At 46.2% G+C, this 27,154-nt stretch overlaps 1 long non-coding RNA gene across 1 annotated transcript; it reads left to right on the top strand.

The window, feature by feature from the left end:
- The first annotated feature begins 1,763 nt into the window (after positions 1-1,763).
- LOC135303200 (uncharacterized) lies at positions 1,764-14,836 on the top strand. The gene is made up of 3 exons (XR_010364686.1): positions 1,764-5,405; positions 9,441-9,546; positions 10,638-14,836. It is a non-coding gene; the product is annotated as an uncharacterized LOC135303200 (long non-coding RNA).
- The last annotated feature ends 12,318 nt before the right edge of the window (positions 14,837-27,154 follow it).

The raw sequence follows: 27,154 nt of genomic DNA, 5'->3' as shown, positions 1-27,154 counted from the left end.
AATACTGAACTTGATTGTCACTACCAATGGTCTCTGCCTTACCTGCAAAGCAAATTCAGGTCTGGCAGCACCTGAGTGGAGTGAAGTGGTCTATCTTCAGCAAGGGGACTAAATACTAACTGACGGGGTTGCTAAGCTCATCTTGCTAAGCCTGAGTATCCCTGCTGGGCTTACCACCTCTGGTTTCAATCACAGAGACATTCCCACACCACTAAGATGATGCAGTGCTGACGTGTTCCTAGAAAGCATTTCCTGGAGGTTTGTGTCCAGAGGGTTACATCCCCAGCCTGTCAGATGCTTCTGTGCATCTCCTCCTCCGCAGAGAGGAGATGATAGTGCAGTGACAGGGAGTCAGGAAACATGGGGTGATGATGCTTCTGTGCCTCTTACACTTCTCTAGCTCCCCCCAAGCTGTAACGTGAGAGCCAACACTTTTCCAAATGACCACTGGCACCTGCGTACAGCCACAGCCCTGAGCATGTGTGCAGTCAGCAGCCAGCAGCACCTGTGGCAGTGCTGGGCACCACGCTGGCACTGCGTCCCCAGCATCCTGCTGGGATACAACAATGGCCCAGCCCCTGGTGCCCGCGAGGGAAGGCGGGGCAGGAGCAGGTGACACGCTTCACACTCCACGCTCCACCGCCAGACGCTGCCAGACCCACTTCAGGCTGTCCCTTTCCACGTGTCCCCTCTCCCTTTCTCGCCAGCGGGGCAGCGTGATGGCATTGTCCCCTGAGCCCAGGCCTGTCGCCATTAGTCCCCTGGCATATGGAAGCTGCAGTGTCCCAGGGCGCCACTGCCTGTGCGCGGGGCTTCCCTTCTGACACTTCTGCATTCAGCCCAGCCCACGCCACCATCACAGGGGGATTCTTACAAAGGGGAGAATGCTTCCTTTCAGCAGTCTGGGGTCAGCGCAGGGCTGCTTCACTTACAGAGGTCAATCATTAGGATGCTCAGAGATGGCTGGGATGCTTGGGAAGGGCACAGTACTCTCCACCCCCCTGCTTCTCCCAGTGCTGTGCATTGTCACGATGATAAATGAGAGAGCGAGGTGGGGAAGCTCTTGACTGAGCGTGGCCTGAGCCCCTGGGGGTTCACAAACTACTGCAAAGCGGCAGCTGATAAAATGGTAACTAATTCAATTAGTGAAATTTAATTTAGGTGGGGAGCGGATGGTGGCTTTGCCAAGACCATATGGGAAACCAGTGGTGTTTCCATATAGAAGAACTTAATTTAAACAATGAACTCATGGGTCTTCATAACCCAGTGGCCAAAGAGCCCCCAGGAAGCCCTGGAAGGGGTTGTACTGATTAACCAGACAAAAGCCTGGCGAGTCCGGGCCAGTAGGGAGGAGTCGAGTGGGAGCGAGTAGCAAAAATGATCCAGGTTCAGGTTGTGAACGTGGCTGAGTTGAAAGAAATCCCTCCCAGCATCAGAAAATACTGTTTATCTCCTCACATATCCCCTGCCTGCTTCCTCCAAGCAACGTGATCCACGACTGAACCCCTGCAGCCCAGCAGGAGACAGCGGGAGCTCGGACGTGCGAGGTGAGAAGGAAGAGCTGGATACGTGCTCCTCATCAGTGGGGAAACAGCTCCACGGAGAGATGCCAAACTCCTGCAAAGACTAATTAGAGTAAAAGGCTTCCTGTCCCTCATGGGCCTGCGCCGCTGCGCTCCCTCCGAGCACCTGCTCAGAGAGCCTGACCTTTCAGTGTGGGAAGGCTGGCTGGAGTAGTGAGAGGAAAAGGGGGAGACTCATATCACAGGCATTTTTGGGAGGAGAAGGGAATGGCAAAGCCGGGGTGAAGAACCAGCTGTAGGAAAAACTGCACTGGGGAGACACTCCCTGTCTGCTCTAGGGGAATCATACTGCAAAATCCATACAGCGTAACAAACCTCACCTTTTCTAACTAGAAAAGGATGCAAAAAATAAAGGTGATTTTTTGTTTGATTTGGCATTGAGCCCCTGCAAAGTTTGGAAAGAGTACTGGATAGAGTTCTGCTAGCGAACATTTTCCCAGTACTGAAACTGTGGATGTAAAGCTTCATATAAACAAATTTCTAGGTTTGAAAACCTGATCAAAAGCTGGCTCGTTCCTCTAGTTAGGAAACAGAAACAACATCATGTGATGAAAACAGCCGAGCACCACAAACAGACAACTTAAGCAGCAAACATCAGACATTTTGAGAGAAAATACTTACAAAGAAATGCACGAGTAGTTGCCCACGACTGTGTCTCCAAAGCACCGATGCCTTTTGGGAGCAATTAGGGCACGTCAGAAGGCTGAGAACACTCCAGGAGAAATTCCAGCTCCATTCCTACAGCAGTTTATGTTCATATGGAGAAAGCCCCCCCAGCTGCAATACCCATGCACCAAACAGGCCCACTCCAGCACATGGCAGACACGCCAAGGCAGGAGGATCTGCACGCCTCCAGGCCAGCAATAAGATGGTGCTCTGCCACTGCCTTGGACAGGGAGGGATATGAGCACTCTCCCTGGATGAAACATGAGCCCAAGAAGGAAGCTTTCCACTGAAAATAAAAGAGCTGGAGAGAGGGATCCAGGATTTTTTATCTCTGTTGTCCAGTTTTGTATGTGGAAAATTAAGAAACAAAGACATCTGGTAAACTGTGAGACAATATAAGTAGGCTTGGGTAATAACCACAAATCATGCATTCAGCAGTAATCCTGGCCCTCTGCACTCACTCACTAACATTGAACTGTTCTCTTTGTGGGTTGCTGTTTGGACACTAGTCAAAGGCAATTTTTTTACAAAGACATAGACATTGAGAAGGTTTTCACTGATTTTTTTTTTCTGAGGAGAAAAGTTTGAAAACATAGAAACTTCTGCAGACCTTAAATAGGTTTTTTGCTATTCACTATTTTGCTATTTACTCCCAAAATAGCCAAAGTGAGCAGCTCTTCAGCTCTGCTGTGTCCCACAGGGAGCTTGGCAGACAGGAAAGGACAAGCCACCCTTGGTGCTCACAGAGACTCCACCACGTGCAAGCATCTTCCTTTTGTACTATTTAAGCCCTCTGCTCTGCCACCCTGTGTGGCTTCCCAGGGATATTTTCTCCCATGTGTCACCGAGCTGCAATGAGCCAGTGCCCAGAGGAAGCCAAGTGCACATCCCACACACCTCTGCAGCCCAAGTCAGGCAAAGGCTGTCACTACCCATGCTGAGATAGTCCTGCAGGAAAGAGTGAGGCTCAACAGAAAGGTGAGGAAAGAGATCAAAGAGAGGTGCAAAGGGTGAAGAAAGGACTTGTTTTCTTTCCCATTCCCCATTTTCTCATTTGCAGAGAACTCAAGTCAATAAACAGTAGTAGTACTGAAAGCTGTGGCAACATCTGACATTGCAGGGAGGATGAGGTGGCAACAAAGGCATACTGGCCTCAGCCCCAGCATGGCCTCTCCCAGCACTTCCATCCCCACCTGCACCCTGTGCACAAATATGCCCCTATTTTGGGTCTTCCTGCTACTGTGTTCATTTGCCAGCCAGATGCAGCTGCATCAACCCTTCCTGGGCTTCAGGATGGGCTTTTCCATCTTTTTTATCCACCTATTTTGTCTCAGGAGCCATTAGTGCCAAGAAGGTAAGAACATAATTATCAGGATCCTCATTCATCACACCTAACTTCACATCTGCCTTGGAGGACCTTCTTTGAATCCCTTCTGCTAGAGATACCACAGAAGAAGATGCATCACAAGAGAGCTGAGACTTAAAGTTATGGAGATGCAAAGGAAGAATGAGATAGGGCAAAAGATGTGGCACTAATGCATGAAAACATTAGTGGCTAAATTAGGTGAAGGCCCATATGAGTGGGCACGCAGCAGAACTGCAGGATTTGTTCCCTTTCTCATTTTGGGCTGTTTAGGGACCCAGCTGGTCACTATTTGTGCTGGCTACTCATGTTTCCAAGGGCTAACCTGGGTACTCAGAGTCATCAGGACACAAAGATGTGGCTATCGGTTGCTTGACGAAGGAGAGGATGCTTACACAGAGATTACATTCCCAAAGGATCCCTTGCAAAGAGGAGTCCTCCTCTGAGTGAGCTCACTGGCATGAGAGGTGTTTTTGCAGGCAGAAATAAGCAATGCACCTGCAAAGGCACTGAGTGGGGAGAAGGATAAGAGCTGTCCTCCAATGTAAAACTGATGAAGAAGCACTGCAGGTGCTGTCCCAGGTGAATTGGGACAAAATGTAATGTGATCACTTCCTGTTATGTACAATGAGGGGGAATAAAAAGGAGAAATATGTCACTGAGATGGAAACCAGGCAAAGGAAGCAGCTGAAGTTTGTCTTCAGCTACTCCATTCTGGGCTTTGAGTACATCAGCAATTGGAAGGTGGGCAGCTCTTCCTGGACACCCAACGGAACCTGTGTGAGAGAATGGGCAATACTAACAAATAACACCATGGATTTAAGATTCACAAGAGAACAAGGGAAAATCCACAGTGGGGCTTTCTGGAGTTTGTTTCTTTTATGCACCACTGGAACCAGAAAATATATCAATATGGAAATTTAGCAATGGGCTGAGGTTTCGCGGAACTTGCATGAGAGTGGCCCAGTGCCTAACTCTGCTGTAACCCACAAAGGTCACACACTGAAGTGCTGGTTTCAGACAGTGACTCTGGGAGTTTCAGAGAGCTGTTTAACGGAACACTCCAGGGGTTGGCTGTGGCACTGCTCAGGCTGAGCGGGAATCTCACTTCACACCACAGATGCATAAAAGTCAATTTTTTTGTTTGCGAACTGTCTGGGACAAATGTAGAATTTTTGTCTATTTTTATGAACTTTTTTCAGAGAAAGCTATGAACTTCATTGGCCTGTGTGGGGAGGCATAAACTTTCTGAGATGGCTGTTGATGGAAGTGTTTCAAGTCTTAACTGGATTCGCTAAGTGAGATACGGGAAAAATGATCTGAAAAAAAACCCTTTTCTTGTATGTGGTATTGACCATTCACCCACATCCACATCAAGAGTTCTCAGCGGTGATGCACCAAGACAGTGCCTGTGCTTGGCTTTTGTGGAGCACTGTACACCACTGCATGAAAACCTGCATTCGAGACACCCTGAGCTCCCAGCATGAGACTGCTGCATCTCTATGGCGTCATCACATTGAGCCTTTCTCATAAGAAATGAGGTGTCAGGGTGCAAAACTGATGATGAGGAGCCTGCAGCAGCACCGGTGCCTTTGGTATCAGAGTGACCTTGTGCTGTGGAAGGGCAAAGAAGGCCAGTGCATTCCCAGAGAAAAGAATAAATGACACTACAACAGGATTTGGCAACAAATATGAAGCACTGTTTGCTTTGCTGCCAATGGAAGTGTAGAGGAAGGCACAGTTTATCATAGAGAAGTGACATTTCATCTCAGTTCTCTGATCCAGATGAAAAGGTAATGTTTTAGACTGTTAAAACAAGGAAGAAAGGGTTCTGCATGCCTCAGTTGGTAATGTCTTACTCACTAACAAGGCTCACTCAATGTAGTTTGCACCATTCAATCTAGGTTTAATACACGTGTCTTCACATACCTCCAGTTTGATCCATATATATATCTGTCTTGTTCATGACTGGAAAAACCCTATTTTGATTCAGGTTCTCCACTCAGCCTGGCAGGCTGATAACTCTTGCATGGTGCCTTTGCAGGAGAAGCACCAGTTTAAGAAAGCCAGAACTTTCCTTTCATGGAAACTGTGGATTGGGTAGGAGTCACCACCTCAGCAAATTCTCCATTTTGATTGGCCTGTGTAATTTAGTGGCTTGTTTGAACAGCTCCAAAAGCCTGTCTGCTCCTGACAGAGCTAGAGCTGAGCAGCCAGCACGGGCTGTGAGAATGCACAGAGGGGAGCAGAGATAACAGGCAGGTGCAGCTTTCCCACTATTGGCCCATGGAGGACAGGAACCCTTCAGGAAGGGCCACCTGTACTCAACAGCCTCCATGCTGTGGCCAGGCTTGCATGCCTCATATTGCCCCTACTGGTGTGGCTTAAGATGGCCTTTCTGAATGCAGAAGACACGATCCCAGGCAGCCATATTCATGGACTCAAGTGTGCACACCCTTGTTTTTACTGGTTTTAAAGAACAAGAATATTACCAAGTGACTTTGTTTTTTTTAAATGGCCACCAATGACAGAAGGCAAGAATCAAATTCAGATATCTTAAGAAAACTTAACTCGATCACTGTATTTTAGTGATACAATAGTTTCTTAGTGGACACGACCACTAAGAATGATCCAAAGACCACAAGCTGCACGTGCTCTGTACTCTGTGCTTTCCAGGTAGTCTGGTTTTTCCTTTATTACATGCACCTGGGAAATGCATGGAATCCATGTTCTTCTCAAAGGACTCTGCTCACTCTTCCTACTGAGGAGACCCCAGTGCAGCACAGGTTTCATCAGCATTTCTCTGTGTGCCCTGTTTGATTGGAGTTCCTAGACCTGGTCGTCTGTCTCCAGGCAAAACAAACCTTGCATATGTTGCAAAACGTTTCTCTTGAAATGACCTCACCACTAAAGAGCAACTGCTCTGGTGTGATGTTCAGAGCATTTCCTGAAAAAAAAAAGGATATTGTCATAGCCAGGGATTTGTACAATGCACTCCACAAAAGGAGGGAAAGAAAGTAAATATAGAAAATTGAGGAGATATTCAGAGTTATAAGAGACACAACAAAAGAAAAACTTCCAGGAAGTGACTCTACACTGGGGCTAAATCCAGACTCCTGGATCCAGAATACTTATTCAGACAACCCCCTCAACTAGTAACTGATTTAATATCTAAATAAAGCCATTAGGTTTTTAGCTATGAGTCTTCAGTCTTGACAGTCTGAACCCAGCTGGGTGCATTTAAAGCATCCTTCTCTGCAGATTTTAACATTAATATATGTAATGTATATTAATATTAATATTTGGTATTCACATGTTCATATTCGCTGCATGCATAGCCAGAGGAGGTGTCAATGCATCCCAAGCCCATGTAACACTTTGTCATTTGGTCTAGGCCAGTCATCTTTGCAGTGTCCAAAGTAAATGGAGGGAGAAAGAGAGGTATTTCCAAAGGATAATTCATTCCACCCCAAGATAAATGGTATTAGCAGGGGAGGAGAAGTTAAATTGATATTTGAAGATGCCTTCTCACAACTTTGACTAAACACCTATCTTTTAAATAAAAAAGAATGAGTCCTGCCTTCGTGCTCTAAACCACTAATACAATACAGATGTGTAGAGCAGTAAGTGACCAGATGGTGAATTTGTCATACTACAGTGTAGTTTCTTGTAATATAAATACAGGCTGATGAAATAGTTGATTTGCTCAACAGACTGCCTCAGCTCCATTACAAGAGCTAGTCTGGAGCCCTTACAATTTGTCTCAGGGCCCTACATATATTTATAGAAAATATTATGGTCTGGAAATGAAAGATTATGTGCAAGAAATAATTTTTGGTCAATTAATCTAAGGTTCTCTGTTCTGAGAAAGAATCCCAGCGTCCATTTTTTCCACAATATGTGAAGCCATTATATTTAATGACAAATTATATTTAAATGAACAAAACCACTGCAAGACTACAATACATTAAGACTACTAAAAATAGCCTCTCCCATCTACTCCCCTGTGCCTCAGTAGCAATGGTTTTATTTTGAACTAGTAAAGCAGATTTTGCTTCCAGCTTCTGGATCAGAGAGCTACCCAAATGCTTCAACAAAACTGTTTCTAGTACTGTGGGGTCTCTGCAAATAGAGAAGAGAATGAAAATTAAAAGGAAATAAAAAGGGTCTGTGTGAATCATTCTACCTGGTGGGAGCAGTTCTTTGCTGCTTGGACACAGGCAGCCAATGTCTCCCAAGGCAGGACATGACTGAGATCCAGACTCATGATTCATTGCATCTCCCTTGTTCCCCAAGGCAGAGACGTGCAGATCCCACTGTCCCCCAGTCCTTCAGAGCCCATCTGTCCCAGTGCCCAGCTGTCCCACAGCCTGGAGCGGGCACGGTGACCCCCAGACCTGCTGACCCCGCTGTGAGGGGGACACCAAGCACACACACACACACACCTGTGATGGCACTGCCCACACCCATGTGGGACAGCGAGCAGGGCCAAGCCTGCTGGAGAGCAAAGTCCCAGCATGGATAATGCCACACAGCTGCTGGGAGGCTTTCTGGCAGGCTGCCTCTAGAGCACCAAAGAAGTCCTTCAAGAGAAGCTGTGCCTCCCATGGCAGATTGTCTGCGAACAAAATCCCTGGTCACTTGTAAGCAGCAAACACCAGCTCAGCTCTGCCCCACCATTCAATGGGGACCTCTGGACAGCCACTGCAGAGCCAGGTCCTTCAAAAATGCACCTTCCCCAGGTCAATCCCTCTTCTGGGAAGGGCTCGGAAGATGTGCATGCTCTGTGGCATCCACAGAAGATCTTTTTTGACGTACACTGTCTGCCCAGGGACTTTTCCACTCAAGGAATTTTCTCCAGCTGTGTGGAAAACCAGTAAGAGCAGGCATTTATCCAGCATTTCAGAAGAAGTTAGTAGCTGGCATTGCTTCGTTAAAGAAACATTGTGTTGAAAAGGATGTTAAAAATCTTTGGTCTATTAATCATTTAGTTTACATAACTTTGTAGCTTTTAGAGGTTATGTGCAATGCTGGGGCTCAGAAAAGTGACCCTTCATGTGGAAATGCTAATTAGTAGTTCAGGTAATTGATGATTGCATGTCCTGAGTCACAGCAGTGCATCGTGACACCCCCAGTAGTGGCCTACTGCTCTTGTTTTGGACCTAAATAGTCTATCCATTCAAATGTGGCCATTCTTTCATCCCTCTCTGTCCCCCCTGTGGAGCTTTTCTTCCTAACAGCCCAAGGGGGAAGAGCCTAGAGGGCTGTCATAGGGTAAGAATGAAGATATGTTGGAGATTTCTGATTTGGAAAGTCAGAGGACATCTGGGTTACATAACACAAGTGTCAGGAGTAATGCCCTCCAAAAGCCATTCCAGTCCTGAGGGCATCTCCCACTGCTTCTTCTATTCAGACCATAGATCTGTTGGCATTGGTGGCCATCTCTGACAGACCTGAGACTCACAGGAAAACTCCTCCAGAAAGTACTTCATGAACTTTGCTGCTGTGTGATGGATAGCTTGGTTTGTCCTTTCCCCCCCCATACAGAGACAGAGCCCACTGACACCTTCAGTGTGTGAAGTGCCACCTTCCTTCAGGACTGTCCTCCTGGCTTGTTGTACTGTTCCCAAGAGACCCCAGAGCATGGCAGCACTGAAAAGCTGAACTTAAGGCTGCAGACAAAACCTTTCTCTTTGGCCTACTCCCCCTCCTATCTTGCTGATGGTTCCCAAACCCCCAGTGTGGTCTGTGCATTTCCCCTTTGAGATGGGTCACTTTTTTATTAATTTTACAGTAAATCACTTCCCCATTTCCTTTGTTTATGCCAGGTGGACTCGGTGGTTTCCATCTCTGTGTGACACAGCTCTTGGCACAGGAGCACAGACCATACCATCGCTTCACAGATTCTGCATTCTGGGCTCTCCGGGAAGGAAGGTAAAAGGAATGGTTCTGCATTGTCATTTCCCTTCACCCTCCCACACCAGTGCAAATGGGAACTGCAGCCTTGCATCCCCAGCCTTCCTCCTTCAAGCAGGATGGTTGCAAATGCTCGTGCAGCACAGCTCGGGTGAGTGCCAGCCACGGAAGTACCATGGCTCACCGAGCTGCTCCAAACCTTGTCTGCTTCCAATGCCATGAATCTTGCTTTCCATTTGGAAGAGCTCTTGCAGAGTAGCTGGTGGCATTCCCCAGTTTCCTCAGGAAAAGTGAGGGGAATATCTGAATCTGAGGTTGAAGGTTGTACCTGCAGCGTGCTGACTGTAAGGTTGGGGTCACGAGTCTGGTCTTGTCGCTGTGCAGACACCCTCTGAGACCACAAAGTGAGCAGCCACAGCCTCAGACCCCTTTCTCCCTCACAGAGCACCATGGCTACAGGGTGGTCAGGCACCACAGTGACAGAGGGTGTACCCAGACTGTCAACAGCAGAAATGTACACCAGGGCACACATCCTCATTTTCCCCAAGGCTGGAAAAGGAGAGGGAAGAATTTTGACTTCAGTGTCATAAAGTAAAGTAGTCAGAGCTCAGCTGCAGATATCAGTCCAGGCCTTCCTAAGGGGCTGGAACAGGCAGGGAGGAGGCAGTGAAATTGGCCATATCCCCAGGCAGATGAACAGGTGTGTGTTCCTGCAGGTGAATCACAAAATTACCATCTAGTGCTTTATCCTCCAGGAAAGTCTCTTCCTCAATTCTTGCCTCTCTCACACTGTCAAGTATTGCTCCAAAATATTAAGAGAATAATAACAAATTCAGAGGATTTAATAATAATTGCTCCAAAATAGTAATAGAGGATACTTGTTGCCACCCTGAGAGACAAAGCAAGTCACCACACTGTCAGCCCAGCAAAGGCAGCATCCTTTCCCTGCCCTCCCTCTCCTCTGCCCACTCCCCCCCCTCCCAGGGCTTTGGGCCCCTCAATGAAAGTAAACAGCTGGCTGTTACTTTTTTAATTTCTTGGCTTTCTATGGCTTGGGTCCCAACCTTAATGTCATTTCAATGCCATTTTTCTTCTGTGCTGAATAACAGGTCTAGAAATCTCCACCTCGCTGCAGATGGCACGTGTGGCAGAGATCCTGCTGTGCCCATGCCAGGTGCCTTTGTTCCTAGGGATTTGGTCAGTGCCAGTCTCCGAAGGTACCCATTGGAGCAGGTTAAGTGTCTCCATGGAGATCTCCCCAGCTCCCTCTCACAGTCCCTCCCTTCTCTTACAGCTTTCTGTTTATTGTAAACAGCATCCCCGTCTTGGCTGGAGATGGTAGCTCTCCGCTTCACCCTGCTCACCTGCCCACCCAAGTTGCCTCCTGGTCTGCTGTTGCCTGGGAAAACAGCAATGCCATCCTTTGAAAATAACCTGCACATGGCGGAGGGCTCTTTTCATTCCTGGATTGCTTTTTCTTTCCACATCCCTATTATGGGATGTGCCTGGATCTCTCATAGCAGCTGCAGCATCACTCCACCAACAAGGGCTGGGTGTTTGTACATGAGGCAGAGTTTGTAGGAAGGAGGCTGGGGGCTGCAACCTCCAAACCCCACTCCTTCCTCCAGCCACAAAGTCTTTCTTCCATCCTCACATTCTTGCTCCTAAAACACTCTCACCATTAAGGCTAGCATTCCAGGAAGAAGTTGGAAAAAAAAAAATAGAGATCTTTCAATTTCTTTCACCTTCAAGTCAAAACTAAACTTCCCTACTTTTATTGTTCAAGGCAGATTTTTTTTCTGGCCTTTAACCAAGACTTCTTGCCTGGAGTGTACTCAGATCTATGACACACAGTCGATGTGTTCAGTGAAAGCTGCACTTCACCATTAACAAATGAAGGCTTTAAAAGCAGAGTGCTTGGATGTCAGGAACAAAAAAAGCAAGACCCAGAGTTCCACAGTGTCATAAATTTATTTTTTGACATCAGCTGTCCAAACACTTTTGTTGGTCTGATGCAGTCCTTTTTTTTCCCCAGAGAAGTCCAAGTCCATGGTGATAGAGCTCCACATATGCTCCTAAGACAGCTCATACAGCATGAGGACTGCTCAGAGCACCACAGTGCCCTGCACTCAGTGAGCCTGAATGATGTAATCCTTCAGGTTCTTGGTGACACCCAGGACAGGCAGAGCCTTCTCTGCACCAGTGCACTGTGACTTTTCCACTTCCTTCCCTCAGGAGAGCAGCACTCAGTGGAGGTGGAGGACAGCAGGACAGCTCGTGCTGACAAGTACAACATAGATGGCTGGCAAGTGACTTACTTAAGGCAGGCCCATAGTCCAGGGCCTGACTGGGTGAGTGCCTCCTGGCCAGTGCTCATGGAGAGCAAGTTGTTCTGCCAAATGCACTAGCCTGGTTGGGTCAGACTCCACTGTTTCATGAAGCAAGTCCCTCTGTTGCATGTGGAGAATTATCACCTTCAGGCAGAGAGAAAAGGTTATAAGGATGGACATACAAGTGAAACATGGGCACCAAAAATGGTGAAAACTTATGAGATCACCTTGTCCTTTTCTCACATCTAGTCAATATAGAATTGTTCCCTCACTGACTCCAGAACAATGCCACTTAACCTAGATGCAATCATGCTGCAGGAACTGCCAAACACAATGCAATAAAGACCAGAGAATGAGCTCATATGAGTTAATCCAATTCCTGCAATAAAACAATCCAGGACTCTGGTCTCCATCCTGCAACATTCTCCTGAGCCAACCCTTTTCCAAGCCAACCCTTGAGTGTGGTAACACTCAGACACAAGCTGGAGCCACTGGTGGGCTGCTGAAATAACCTGGAGCTGGGAAAACGCAGCAAAACAATATGTTCTTTCTACTAAAACTGTTGCTTTGTTTAGATGGGATCCATAAACCTTGTTATTCACAAACATTCAGGGAGCAGAGCTTTATTTCCAAGAATGCTCATGGAAAGGAAATCCATTGTGTAGGCCAACATGAATAGAGCTTTGCTGTGCAGTTTTTATGGGCAGCATCCAGGTGGCTAGTGAGAAAATAGCTTCTTGTCAAGTAAAGTAATGCATTACAGCTACAGATAATTCCCAAGCAGTTGGAAGGCATCCCCACCTGGGAGGCACACGTCACCCCAAGAGGAGTCTGAAACAATGCCACACAGCAAACACCCAGCAGGAACAGCCATCACCAAATCCACCATCAACCAAAGCATTCACTGTTTGCAAGTCATTGCAGAGCCACAAAAACACACCTAGACAGCAGGAAGGATCATCCCATATATTTCTTAGAGTGGAATCTTACAGTGCCTTGTACATAATAGACCTTAAAACAAAGGGTTAAAATTAATTGTAGGGTCCACTGAAACACTTTCCTGGAAATGGCCTGAGCAGCAAACCTATCTCCACCTCCTTCCTAAAATCATGTAGCTGATAAAAAGCAGAAAGTCTTTTGTCACTGTTTTGTATGCATAATTAGGTTTGGTTTGCAGAGCCATGGGTTCTGAGTTAGCAAGTGCACATGCACACACACAAACACACACAGACCTCGCTCATTTATGTGACTGGTACCCAGAATCACAACTCCTCAGCCAGTGTCTGGGTGGCAAACATGAAAATGCATTTTGATAATATTGATGCTGGAACGCAACAGCATGCACAAAAATACATCCACCAAGTGCAACACATTGTAAACACAAGAATAAGAAAAATAAACAAATACATGTAATTTCATCTGGGTCACAAGTTGACTCAATGTGACATTTCCTTTTGTAGTGAAGAACATTGGAGAAAAGAGAACTTATTTATACATACTGGAAAATATTTGGCTACGATTTTTTCTAGCTCTCTTGGTTATTTTTACATTAAACCTTAGTTTTTAGAGGTTTTTTTCCCCCTTTCAAGATCAAGATTTTCTTTCTACTTTATCTCACAGAATCATAACTCATAGTTCTGCACCCCTAGAAAAAACTGCTGTATGGCTGCAAGCAATGACCTCACCATGTGTCATTTTGCCCCAAAATCAAGTGAGAGATTAGGCTGTAAGCAGTAGTGCTAACTTCAATATAATCAGCTATTTAAAGACATATGAAACAACGTCCATTTCTCCCATGTTCACTTTCTTCTCTGAGTGATGCTTTGCAGCTGTGTCTCTCCCAGCAGCAAGGCAGCCAGGAGTCCCTGGGGAGCCCATTTACACTGCTGTTCTTGAAGGGCTGAAGTGGGAACACGTGTCCTGTGTCCCTGGACACACACGCTCACACACACAGCTCTGTGAAGCCCCGTGGGTGGTTTGCATGGAAGAGAAAATGTTGGCTAAAGTTCCTCTTGCTCTGCTTGCCTAGTACAGAGGGAATGTGGTGCTGGTCTCAGATGGGTCCCTCCTGCTCCCTGAGCTGGCCATGGAGCCGTGGTCAGCCCTGGATGCACACACGGGCGTTGCTGAGCTGCAGGTTACAGAGAAGGGAGACAGCAACTCCTCAGGGCAAAAGGGCTCAACTCCGTGTGCAGGTTTCCATCCAGAGCACTCAAAGCACTGTGCACAGGGTACAGGAATCACAGGGAGGGACAGGGAAGGGAAGAGGTTGACCTAGTCACTGAGCAAGCCAGCTGGCTGCATGTACATGTTTGGAGTGCCAGGTCAGGCTAGAAGCATCACAGCATCCTACACAGTCACTCATTTACCATGAGCAGCAGAGTATGGCAAGCACAAATAACATGTGAAACCCAACAGAGAAAGCCAAGCCTTGCTCTGGGCTGAAGACCCCTCTGCAGCCCTTTGGGAAGGTGCCAAGCAAAGCCAAGGCTCGCTGTGAAATATCATGTATGTCTGTGTTGAGGGAGCTGGGGAAACCCAGAAGGGAGCTTTTCAACAAGGATATGAGGGAAGACTGGCAAAAGCAAGCAGGTGCCCAGAGCTCCCTGTCCACACAGAGTGACACTGCAGCACGGAGCAAATGAGATTATAGTCATCAGCCCTGTGACAAGGGCAAGAGTAATCACCTCTGCCTAACAAACACAGGACCTGAGACAGGCCAAGTGCAGCTACACCAGTGGTGGGAGCAGTATGGCAAGCCTCTGCCTGGGTCTCTGGGGTTCACATTAAATGGGGCCAAGAGTGGGAAAGGCCATCCATCTGAGCCAGGCAGCAGCAGTCAGTAAAGAGGGAGACAGCAAGAGGATCTGCACTTCAAGGGTCTTGGCTGTGCATTACCAGCTCAGCTGTTGTCCACACAGCTCCCTGCATCAGCCCTGTGCTTCCCCTTGTGCCCCTGGCAAGGGTGTCCTCGGGCTCACAGCTCACTGTGCCTGCAAGGTTGGCAGGAAAGGCTGACCTAACCCTGCACCAAGTAGGCCCTCAGACCTATTGTCTCGAAATCAGGGTAATGATGGATGCCTAGGATGTTTCATCATTTCCCAGCACTGTTACAAGGCCCACATTTAAACCTCATCAGAAACATTTTGGTTTCCTTTCTGATTTTTATGTGCTTGGAGTGCTGGCTATACCCCCTCCAGCTTTTGTTCTCCTGTTGCTAAAAAGTGTTCAATTTTCCAGAAAATGAGTAGTGCTGTAGAACAAACCTATGAGGCTCTTCAAGCAGTCTGAACCTCTTGCATTAGCAGCAAGACCTCAGTGAGGTGTTTGCCACTTGGGAAATGTCCTCCCCAACCTCCCTATCCTTCTCCCCCATCCACCCTCCATCACTCCCCTCTCAGCTTTTTTCCACACTTGCCTTGAGGTCAAACAGATGAAAGGCTGGATAAGTCAGCAGTAGAAAACAGGGCAATGAGCTTCTGAATGCATTTGACAAAGAGGTAAAGACAAGGAGGTTAAATGGCTGGGAGCCCTGGACTCTCCTTAAATTGGATGGATGGATGCAGGCAAGCCCCAGGTGAGGCTGCTCAGGGCCATTGCAGTTTTTCAGTGCCTTCGAGGCCTGGCACAGCCCCTAGCAGGATTCTCCCGTTGGTCTCTGTTCCCAGAATGGCAATTCCTTCGGACAGGGGTGGTGTGTGCTCCTTGTGCAAGGACAGCACGTGTCTCCACGCATAGATGCAGCATGATTTTAATATTTGCCCATCTTGATTTTCCATCATTCCCTTCTGTTAATGTTTTTTCCCACATTTGTGCAGAAATTAATACCCAAGGGTTCCAGGCTTGACTTGGGCTTTTATTGCCACAGTAAGAGCTTATAGAAATGGTAGTAGCTATACCACCATCGTTTGGAAAAGAGATGATGTGCAACAACTTGCATGTTTCAGTGGCTAATGTAATAATGTGGCAATTACAGCTCTCTTTTGGGTCTGGTCCAGCTGTTTGTCCAAGAGGTCTCTAGGTGCAGCTGTTCTCACCACCAGATCCAGATCCTCTCAGTTACTGTTGAAATTGTGCCATAAACATGCTGATGGATTTTGTTTTTCTTCCTTGAAAGCGCCTGCTTGAGATGCATAGCCAGTTTCATTATTAGATAGTCAGAAAAGGCAAAAGTTGAAACCTGCTTTCAGGCATTTCATGGAGTAAGGTGAGCTCTCATTTTGGAAGGGATTGTACCTCTCTTGCAAGCTCTACTAATAAATTCAGCTGTGTCTGCTCCCCAAACTTGCCCTCTACTTACGGGACAATTGAAATGGTCAGTAAGAATTAGCCTGCCTCTTGCATGTAGGCTGGCTTAATGAAATGCAGATTACTGCAGAAGTCAGGATAATGCAAATGCCTATTCCAGCTTTAGCAAATAATTCATATAAACTAGAGAGGGAGAGGATATGCATTTCAGAAAATGAAATTTTCTCCATTTCTCTGTGATTTAAATCCATACTATGAGTTTAAGATACTATTTGCACTGGTAGTTGAAAATGTGTGAAGCGGTTAAAACTCAGTGACTCCTGCAGGGACAGGACCGGTGCAGTTTGGGGAGGATAATGCTGTTATTCAGCTGAAAAAGACCCACACGGTCCCAATGCCATCACTGGCATGCAGGAGCAGCAGGGCCTCCCCTTTGGAGCAGGAGGAAATGCTTTGCAGTCCTGGAGGAGGCAGCTCGCAGGGGTCAGCAGCATGTGCAGGCCTGCAATGCTGGAGGTCCCTGTGCCAAGAAAAATCCCTTGGCCACACTTCCTGCCAGCCTGCGGTGGGCAGGACAGCCCCAGTGGTTTCCTCCAGACCGGTGAGCAAGGGGACAAACAGGGACGTGTGCTGTGCTTGGAGCTGGCTGCTGCCACCCACAGCCACCTGCTGCTTCAGAGCTCCGTGTCCCTGTGCCCAGCAGTCCCATTGCACTTCAGCTTCCCTGGGGCTGGCAGACACCCACAAGCCCCAGCTGCTCACAGCCCTTGCAGCCAGCCTGGCATGAGGCTGGGGAGGTTGGGGATTTGTGGCTGGGAAGGACATCCTTCTGGGGCTCCTCTGCACACAACATCTAGGGTTTTGCCCACAATATAAAATTACAAATTTTTTTTTGCCTTTTCCTATCCCCTTCTTAGTTTTGGCCTTTCTCCTTTAAAGCTAAACAGCCTGATTTCCTCTTGCCTTGCTTACATCTGCATTGATGCAGAGTAGACCACCAGCCTGAAAGCTCTGAAATGTTGCTGCTTTTGCAAAGCACAGAATAGGAACCTAAGGCACAAAGGAGAAGGGGATAAGGTACCTGGAGTCCTCATTCCCCAAAATGAGCTTGGTTGGCTTTACCTCAGCTGCCCTTTTGCACACCTACACCTCATTCACAAGCTGTTTCCTTTATTCTTTTTAAAAAGGACCTGAGATCACATCAAACAATCCCCTGGTACTGGGGCTGGACAGGCCGACCTTCTTTAAACTAATTCATCTAGAATAAGATTCAAAACAATCAAATAAAGTCAGCCCTTCTTGCATATGTGGTTGTCATTGTTGGCGGTCATCGATGTGCTGTGAACAAAACTCTGTCACGTGCCTTGACTTCAGAAAAGCATGAGAAAACACTTGCAGCCTTCCCTGAGATAAGAAGCCACAAACAAATCCGAAACAACAAGCGAAAACTCAATTCAAGGTTTACTCCAGGATGGACGTCTTGCTACGATAAATTAAGGTGTTTTTCATTATTAAAAATAAACAAAGCAATGAAAGTGAACCATGTCACCATTCATATGCTTTAAAAACATCTTTAATCTGCTTGGGAAAATCTTTTTTTCCCCCTAACAGGAAAAAATATTAGTTGTCCAGATAACAAGCAAAACAAAATCAACCAAAGGGCATCAAGAGACTTCCTGAAATTGAAAAAACAATGTTTTGTGTAACAAGTTTAAAAAAAAAAAACAAAACAAAACAAAAACAAAACAACCACATGCAGCAAGCAGAATGATTCCTCCAGCTTCTTCAGGTCGTCAGTGGTTTCAGGAACATGAGGAAGAGCTACACAAGCAGTCAAAAGTTTTATTTAACCTTGTAGCATTTTACAGCTGTCCTAAGCCTCTTCCCTTCTCCCCTTCCCCTCCCCACCCCCCCCGGAAACCATTTGTCTTTCTAGTGCCTTATTTTTAACAGCTCAGCTCGGCCCCAAAGGGACATGTGTAAAAACAACGAAAGAACTCAATCTGGCAGCTTTGGGGTTCCCAGGACTGAAATAGCCAGCCTGATGCAAATCAGGATAGAAGCTGCTTTGGAAGAGGGAGCAGTACCTCCTCCTCTTGAGGGAGAGAGGGGTGGAAGGAGGCAGAGCCACGATGAGGGGCAGCCCAGACACTGATGCACTGTGAGACGGGAGACATGGGCAGTGCTGGGCTGGGCTAGCAGGGATGCCCAGGGACCCCATTCATCCTGCAGCAAATCAGCCCCTGGAGATGCACGGGGAAGTTTGCACAATGTCTGCCCAAGCTCTGCCTGGATCCCTGCCAGGGCTGGGAAACTTTCATTCTCATGAGTTCACAAATTTCACCTACAAGAGCCTGATTTAAACAATACAGGAGACAGTGTGCCATTCCTTCCCACATCCCTCTCGGCCACTGGGCTGTGAAACCACAGGAAATCATCAGCTGTGCCTGCTAAGAACCTCTGGATTGAACAAATTATTCACATTTGATGTATTCAGAGATTTTTTTCTTTGTTTAAAGATATTTATGATTTTCACAGGTTTGTTTGTGATGCTGGTTTATGCAGTTTCTAATGTTTGGCTGTGTATTTTAGGTGTAGCAATATGGGGTTCAAAGGCCTCCCGTGCTGCAGTTACCATGGTTTTAAGTAGCAATGTTGCTTTGCAATCAGATAATTAAGCCATGAATGTATATCTGCTCCCTAATAAATACACAGAGCAGCAGGTCCAACCCTCATACATTTATGAGCTGGTTTCAAATATGGCCTCTGAAATGCTGAAATACTTTTCCTGTGAATCTTTACAGCAGAAGTCAGTCCATTGAATGTTTGCAAAGAGTAATCCCTAGACAGGTGTAGCAGTAGCCAAAGCAAATTGGTTTAGAAATGTCAACATATATTCATGGATTATTTGCCCTGCTTAAGCATTTATAGTAAATGTCAATAGATCTGGCAATAAGGTCCAACTTGCCTTAGCCTTGCAGCAAACACATGCACCACAACAGGAAAGCAACACAAGCCTGCTGGCAGAAGGAAACCCACTGAGGTGGGTGATGGGAGGGAATAACTCCGTCAAATCTGCATCCACATTTTCTGGGGCTATTCCACCAAGGCAAGGTTAGCAGTCTGTGGTGCTTTCAGCATGTCTGATGTTCCTTGCCAGCACAAAGTCCCTTTGTTCAGCACGGTGGTTTCCAGCAGCCCTGAGCTGTCCTTCAAGGCAGCCACCAGCCACAGGGTGAAAGGGACACACTCCCCATATGGGTGTGCAGCCTGTAAGCATCTGGGAATGTTCCTAATGCTCACCTGCACCCTTTGGCAAGGCGACACTCCCACACCTCTCCCCCCCACAATAGACATGGGATTTGCCAGTGTTCCACCAAGGGGCTGATTCATCACACAAGTCTGCTGGCCAGGAGGAAGAAACCCTTTAATGCACAAATCAAGCAATACAGGGCATGTTCCTGCTGAGTACAGTACTTCTACTCATGCAAACAGGAGAAGTCAGCTTCACCACCTTTTACAAGAAAACTGTCTTCAGGACAGAAAAGCATCCTGGGTTTCAATTTCAAAAGCTGTTTGCACAAAGCTCGCTCCCAAGGCACAGCATAGGCAGGGATGTGCAGCCAAGGGCAGCTCTGGGCTGGCCGTGCACTGCACCACTGCATCCCTTGCTGTCCTTGCTCTGCCTGTGTAGCCTGTCCAGGGCAGGCAGCAGCCTGAAAGAGAGAGCTGGTGTGGAAAAGGTCCCCATGCTCACTGCTGACAGCAGAGCAGCAAGCTACAGGGAGCTCCTTTCTTAACTGCAGAGGTTCAGCTGTGTCTGCTCCTAGCTGCTAGAAGCCTTTCCATGAAGAAATGAGTGATTTAAGGAGCCATCATTAATAACAAACAATAGAGCTTTTTCTTTTCTTTTCTCTTTTCTTTTCTTTTCTTTTCTTTTCTTTTCTTTTCTTTTCTTTTCTTTTCTTTTCTTTTCTTTTCTTTTCTTTTCTTTTCTTTTCTCTTTTCTTTTCTTTTCTTTTCTTTTCTTTTCTTTTCTTTTCTTTTCTTTCATTTTCTTTTCTTTCCTTTTCTTTCCTTTTCTTTCATTTTCTTTTCTTTTCTTTCCTTTTCTTTCCTTTTCTTTTCTTCTTTTCTATTTGATGGGTTTTCTAGACCTGTGACACATCCTGTCCTTGAGCACTGCTCCAGAAGCACAAAGCTGCCATGCTACCACTGTCCCTGTGGGCAGTGGGCTGGAGGCTGCTCCTAAGTAAACTTGAACACCCAGCAGCCACTTGCCTTTTTGTCCACCTGTGTTTTGTTACAGGAGAAAAAATATGCCAGAGATCACAAACCCCTGCAGCAGCCACAGTCCCTCCTACAGTACCACACTTGGCATAAATCAGCCTGGTGCCAATTGCGGCTCTTCCCTGGCTCTGTGGCTCAGCCCAGCCACAGGAAGGCTGATTTTTAATCTTACTGACACCCTGTTTACACCAGAGAACCTGCTTTGATTGCAGCTGGCTTCCAGCTTCCCTTTGCCAGACTTACACCATGCCTGACCCTTGCAGACACTGTGGGGCATTACCCTCACCAGAAGCCACAGCCTCTGGCTGCCCAAAGGGACAGGCCACCACAGAGCCATGAAATACCCATCCAGCAAGGGGATAAACTGCACTGCTCTGCTGCCTCCATTTGCTCAGCATTCCTGATCAAGGGCTTCTTCCTGCAAAGTCACCAGGCCCATCTTGAGCCAAAGTGCACTCACTCAGCTGCACCATATCCTGACAGGATGTCAGCAGTAAACAGTAGGTAAATACTCATGCTTTATCATTGGTTAGTATTTGTTGTTTTTAGAGAACTGGACTAAAATTCCCACTGGAAAAAAAATGTGTACAACAAAAGTAGCTTCTATTTTCTGCCCACAGAAGAGCCATGTGAAGAGAGCCATTTCCGTCATCGTTATTCCCCACACAAAAAAAATTTGATGATGTTTGTGTTGGATTTTCAGATATTTTGCATCTATCTACTTAATTGTTGGGAAAGTATTTGATTAATTAACAAATGTATATTGTGGATCAATAAAGAGCTATCTAGTCCCCACAATTGTTTGCCCTTTGCAATGCGGACCTTCTTGGATCAGTGAATGCCCTGCAACCGTCCCTGAGGTACAGAGCAGCACTCCCCAAGCATGACTATTCTCACACCATTCAAAATTGGTTTTGGCAAATAATTGTGGGTGGAAGAGAGCTCTCTGCAAAAAGCACACTCCTTCAAAAATGAAGGAGTGAGTACAGAAAGCAAAGCCTTATTCTGGAATGACTAAAACACAAACAGCTATTTGCTGGAAATCACTGGCAGCATTTTCTCAGCAAAGGTTATTGTGAGAAGATATAATTGATATTAATGTCTAGGGTTATCTCATCTGATTGTATCAGCAAAATATGGGATCACTTGGTAATTACTTTTAACATGATTTTCGCGGGAGAGCAGTCGACGCTGAAGAACAGAGTTGTCTTTTTAAATGCAGCAAAATACTGCCTAATTATGAATTAAACCCCAGGCTGAGCCAAGTTAGCAGCCTCTGGATTGATTCTGAGCAAGCAGCACTTTCCCATTAAACTTTGGATGATTCTCATAGTCATTTTTTCATGAAAGTAACACTTTTCTGGAAAAAAAAGTAATGTTGTTAGCCTGCAAAACATTTAAATGATACAATAGCTGCTTGCTTGGAGCTCACTCGCCACCTGCTTTTCCTTGTTTTGTTTTCTAGCCTCTAATTACTGAGCAGAGTCAATTCCTAATGAGGCAGTTTGATTTCCTGTTTTTCATACTTCTTGAGCTGCTTAAAGAGCCTGTCCAACATAAAAGGAACCCTTTTCTAAACAGATTTTAAATTAATTATAATAACCTTGGTGGTTGTTGTTGTTGTTGCTCTGCATGTGTGCATGTGTGTGTGTGTGTGAGTGAGTGCCTCTGAGTTTTCCATGGCTGTGTTTCTCATTTAATATTTCTACACGAAACAACCTTTTCTTTTCCCCTCCTGTTCCCCCCCCACACCCCCCCAACAATGCGAACTGGAAACTCTTGTCCAGGAAATTGTAGCCACAGAAACACTGTGTCTGGGGCTGAGGAGGAAAAGGTGGTGATGTCATGAATAATTGGGCTGTGAGAAAAAACGGAGCATGAATAAGGAGGGAAATATTCTGACGTCCGTCTTTAAAGCTGGAAGATAAACACTTGTTGTGAATGGTACACGCTGCCTTCCAAAAGGGCTGGTAGGAAGAAGAGCAGTACTAAATGACTGCTCAGAAATATATGAATGATGCTAATGAGGTCTCCCAGGCCTCTCCTAGCCCTACCACACACGTGTGACGCCTCTCAGTTTGTGTCTCAGGGCTTCCCCTGTGGATAGCAGCGGCACTGGAGCGCTGCTGCATTCCTGGGATTTACAGCAGTCCCAGTCCTCCTGCTGCCTCTGCTCCCTGCCCACTCTGTCCCTGCCTGCTCCCTGGACCCTGGGGAGGCTGGTGCAGGCTGGGGCTGTGGGGCAGCCGTGAGCTCTGATCTTGCCCAAGAGGATCCTCTGGACCCTGCTCCCCTCTGGCTGCCACACGAATCTTGCAGCTGTCTTGGCGCATGGATGGTACAAAACACTGCCAGGCAGAGCCTCCTGGCACAGAAGAAACCCCTGTCATCATCCACCTGCATCTTCCCAGCACTTCAACACCCCTTGTCCCAGTCCAGGCTGGTGTTTGTGAGGCCACGCACAAAAGGAACTTAAGGATTTTGCTATGGTGCCAGTTCCCCCATCACCTTGCTCCTTCCGTTCTCTGTCCAAGAGCCTTTCCAGAGAAATTCCCCATGGGAAGCTTTATCTGGAGCAGAGCCTGCCACCATGCCTTGGTAACAGGCCACAGGCTCTGCAGCATTGGGAAGGTGGCTGAGGATTGTTGTGTGTTTGAGCAACAGCCACAGCCTGTCCAGCCCAGGAGTGTTGTGCTGCACCACTTGACAAATGCACAGGAGAAAGGCAGTCCCCGTCCCAGAATGTTTGGAGAAGAAAGCAATGGATTTGCACCAGTCAGCCCCTGGACCTACTGCATTTGTGAGTGAATGAAGCTTCTCTGTGAAAACTGCACATGAAGCTCATTGAGAAATACACAACCTGCTGCTAGAAATGTAATGAAAGGCAATCCATGCTATAGCTCTAAAAATTCAAGGGAGCCTTGGCTGGGGAGGGCTGCATTCCAGCCCCACCCAAATCATAAAGCTGAGAAAACTTCAATGGGCTCTAGCTTCTGGATTATTATTATTATTATTATGACAGGGTTTTCCTCTCAGGATTCAGAGTCTCTGTAAATGGTGGGAAAAAGGGTTTTATACAACCTCCAGTCTCCACATGACAAAGTGAGTGCCTATTCCTACAGTCATCTGAACAGAATAGACGGAATAAGCTATTGTCTGTGCTCAGAAGTCAGCGACTGCACCGGCACTTGATTGGTCCAGGATGTAGAGGAACAAAAAGGTCATTGAATAAAAGAAGAACAATACTTTTCATGAAACAAATGAGCTTTTGCTAATTTATAACATGTTTGGATTGGGTATCATATACATCAAAATGATGTAATTAGTAAATGTCATTTTCTGGAGAGAGAGAGTTCAGCAAACCCTTAATGATGGGAATTTCCTGCCCTGGACTGGAGTCTCTGGACTACCAGGGCATCATAAAGATGCTGTATTTCACTAATAATTAGAATGGGCACAAAGTGGGACCTAGATGTATGACAAGGGGAAAAAGGAAAAGTTCACCTACTGTGAAGGTTAGTTGCACTGAAAGATTAATGATAGAAATACAATGGGCTGACGGGTGATTAAAAACTGTCTTTCACATTTCACAGTCAGTGTTTGAAACCTGGAATCTGAATTGTTCCTACTTCCAAATGCCCACGTCCCTCAAACCTGTTGCTGCTTGTGCGAAGGTGCTTCTGCAGCGGGCACAGCCATGGGCTCAGCTCCCAAAGTACCTCAGTCAGAACACGGCAGAAGCTCTGCAATCTGCACAGCCCCCTGCTGAACACACTAAATTGCAAGGGTGATTGCAATTATATGCTCAACATATGCTCAACACCAGCTTCAGAAGTGTTGAGTGTGTTGCTCCCCTGCATACTCACACATGTAGCCACATTCACAGAGCAAGGCAGGATCACACCTGGGGTTACACATCCCAGGTCTGACAGAAAAACTGCTTTGAGATGCTCCTCACTCAGAAGGGAGTCAAGAGCACTGGAGACCTTGTGTAGGAAGTATTTCTCAAATAGTGTCATGCCAGGTTGCTTTAGGCATAAAATTCATGACATGAACAAAGCCAGACCCACTGCAAGACATGAGGAACGTGCAGAACCTACTTGTTAAGGAAAAAAAGCAAGTATTTTACCCTTTCTTTGCAAGTCAGGCTTGGAGCTAAGCTGAGGGTAGACTTGTCCAAGCCCATCTGAAAGAGCAGCTGGCTGCAGCAGTGAGAGCCAAAAGGTCTAAACTCACTCTTAAATATGTGTGCCATCTTCAAATAAGCATATCAGCTACATCAGAACTGCCTTGCATCTTTTCTTCCAGATCCTGAAGCCAGTCCTGAGCTGAATGTTGATATAAAGACAGAACACACTGTTTCTGCTTGCAATATAGAATCATGGAATAGTTTTAGTTGCAAGGGACCTTTAAAGTTCATGTAATCCAATGCCCCTGCAATGGGCAAGGACATCTTTAACCAGATCAGGTCATAAGGGATGACAGACAGCAAATAGTGGGGGGTCTATCAGACTCAAAGAGTCTACCAAAAAAGGCTATGCCCTGACCTTGTTGCTTAGACCCAGGAAATTACAGAAATCCACTGATTGGTTTTCATTTCATATGTTGCTGACTCTTTGCCTCCAGAAGTTTTGCACCAGTTTTCGGGCCCAAAGCTCCTGCCGTGGCATGAAAATCCCAAGGATGTTTCAAGAACAGTGTGGTACAGTCTGATCTTCAGGTTTCACAGAAGCTCAGCTGCTCTCAAAAAGACACCAAAAAGACAGGGCACTGAACTGAGTTACCACCTTGAATTTTTTTTCTTTCTGGTGGAAAAACCCAATAAGCAGGTTTCTGAAGAGAAATCTCCTCTGGCAATGGCCTCAGCCTTCTCTGAGATATGAGATAAATATGTTATATTAGTTCATGTTTCCTTCTTTGCAGGACTTGCTCAGCCACAAATGAAACAATAACATGATTTGGAAAAACTTCCTTAATCATTTGTACTGCAACTTTATTTTTCACAGCAAATTAAATGTATGTGGGAACTAAACCAAAGACCCCAAGGTCCAGTAAACACTAATCACAGAACCTCTTCTGCCTGTAATGGGCATGTTTGAGCAGGAAATATTTAACTGTTAAGGGATTTTTTGCCTCTCTATTAGCAAAGGAAGGACACCTCTAAATGTGACATTCTTGTCCCCAGGAAATACCCTTACATTCTCTGCAAGTTCAGAAAGGAAAACACTCCATGGCAAATAATTTACTTCACACCGGCTTCTTTCCTTTACTTTAATTTGTTTTTTCAAAAATTCCGTCTGCTGCCAATTTTTCTATCTTTTATGAAGATTAACCCAGCAAGTCCTTTGTGAGCATCTCCAAAGGAAATCTGCTAAATTAATAATCTTGAGTCAACAAAGTATGTTATGAAGGGCCCTGGTTGAGGCAGCTGCAATTCTCTGACTGTAGGGGAAAAAAAAAGGGGGGGGGGAAGAAAAAAAAGCAAAGTATGAATTCTCTCCTTTGAGGGAGAGCTAAAAAGCAGAAAAAGTTGATGCCCTGCAGAGAGCCACCATTTCTGTGCTCCCAGCAAAACAACATCAGCACAACCCTCTGTACAGCTGAGAGAGGTACCTGCTGGCAGGTGGGGTAGCACTTCATCATAAGAGGAACAAGGACGCAGCCCTTCCTGCACAGTCCAGCAAATACTAGGCTATGACACACCACAAAAGCAGGTACAGGTGTTGACTCACAGACAGTCCACCTTTTTTCAGCAAACTTCTTATTTACCATAAACGAGCACATACAGCCCACTTTCAGTTTCTCTAAGTTGCACTGCAGCTAAACTCTGCTTTGTGTTCACCATAGTATCAGGAACATAATCTCAAGGTGATAGCAGCTCCCTACAGCTTTAGCTATTACTAAAATAGCTGTATCGAGACAAAACCAAGATTCAAAGAAACCACGCCAATGGGCTGAGTGACAGGGCTTGTAGGTGAAAGCTGACTTGCTGTAAACATTAAGCCCATGACTGTGTGTGGGTGGCAATGCACCAAAGAAAGGGGTAGCTCTTGCTTATTCTAGTGGTTTCCTTTTCCTAGTTTTTATTTCTGGATGGACAGAAGCAATAAAGATATCATTTCTGTTAAGCATTCATTTGCTCTCTATGTGGAAAGTACAACACTGAGCTAACCAGTCTCTTCATTGTATCAGTCCAAGGTCACATATATTGCCAGTAACTGCATTGTTCAAGCTTTGTCTTCAGATTTCACAGAGTGTGTTCTCACAGATCCCTCACTCCACTGCTGGCAGATGTGGATGGAGCTGCTACTCCATCTCCTCAAATATTTTGTAGTCCTTTCCTGTCCCTTTCCTGTGGCTGGAAAGACCAGAGGCCTGTGCAGAGCTCCAAACGTGACAATATTGCCATCTGAAGTACAGGCAGCTGAGTTTTGTCCCTGAGTCCCGTCCTAAAATCTGAGATTCTACCTGTGTGTTCCCAAAGGAAGGTGTGAAAATAACAGCAAGCATGAGACAATTTGGTCTGTTGAGAGCTTCACAGATTCAGTGGGCAGGAGTGATCAGCTGACACATGACATGGGGCCATCAAATGTCACCTGGGACTCAGGCCCTGCTTGTGCACAGAGCAAGGGAAGGACTTTTATTACCATGCAGTATCCAGTAATGTCCTGGAAAAGCAGCGAGTTCTCAACCTGGATATTAGTGGTGGAGTTCTCTGATCCTTTTGGAATGAGAGTCCATCAAAACAGACAGCTACC

Source organism: Passer domesticus, chromosome 6 (assembly GCF_036417665.1).
Source record: "Passer domesticus isolate bPasDom1 chromosome 6, bPasDom1.hap1, whole genome shotgun sequence".
Classification (NCBI taxonomy): domain Eukaryota; kingdom Metazoa; phylum Chordata; class Aves; order Passeriformes; family Passeridae; genus Passer; species Passer domesticus.
This window is presented reverse-complemented; position numbering and strand designations above follow the sequence as displayed.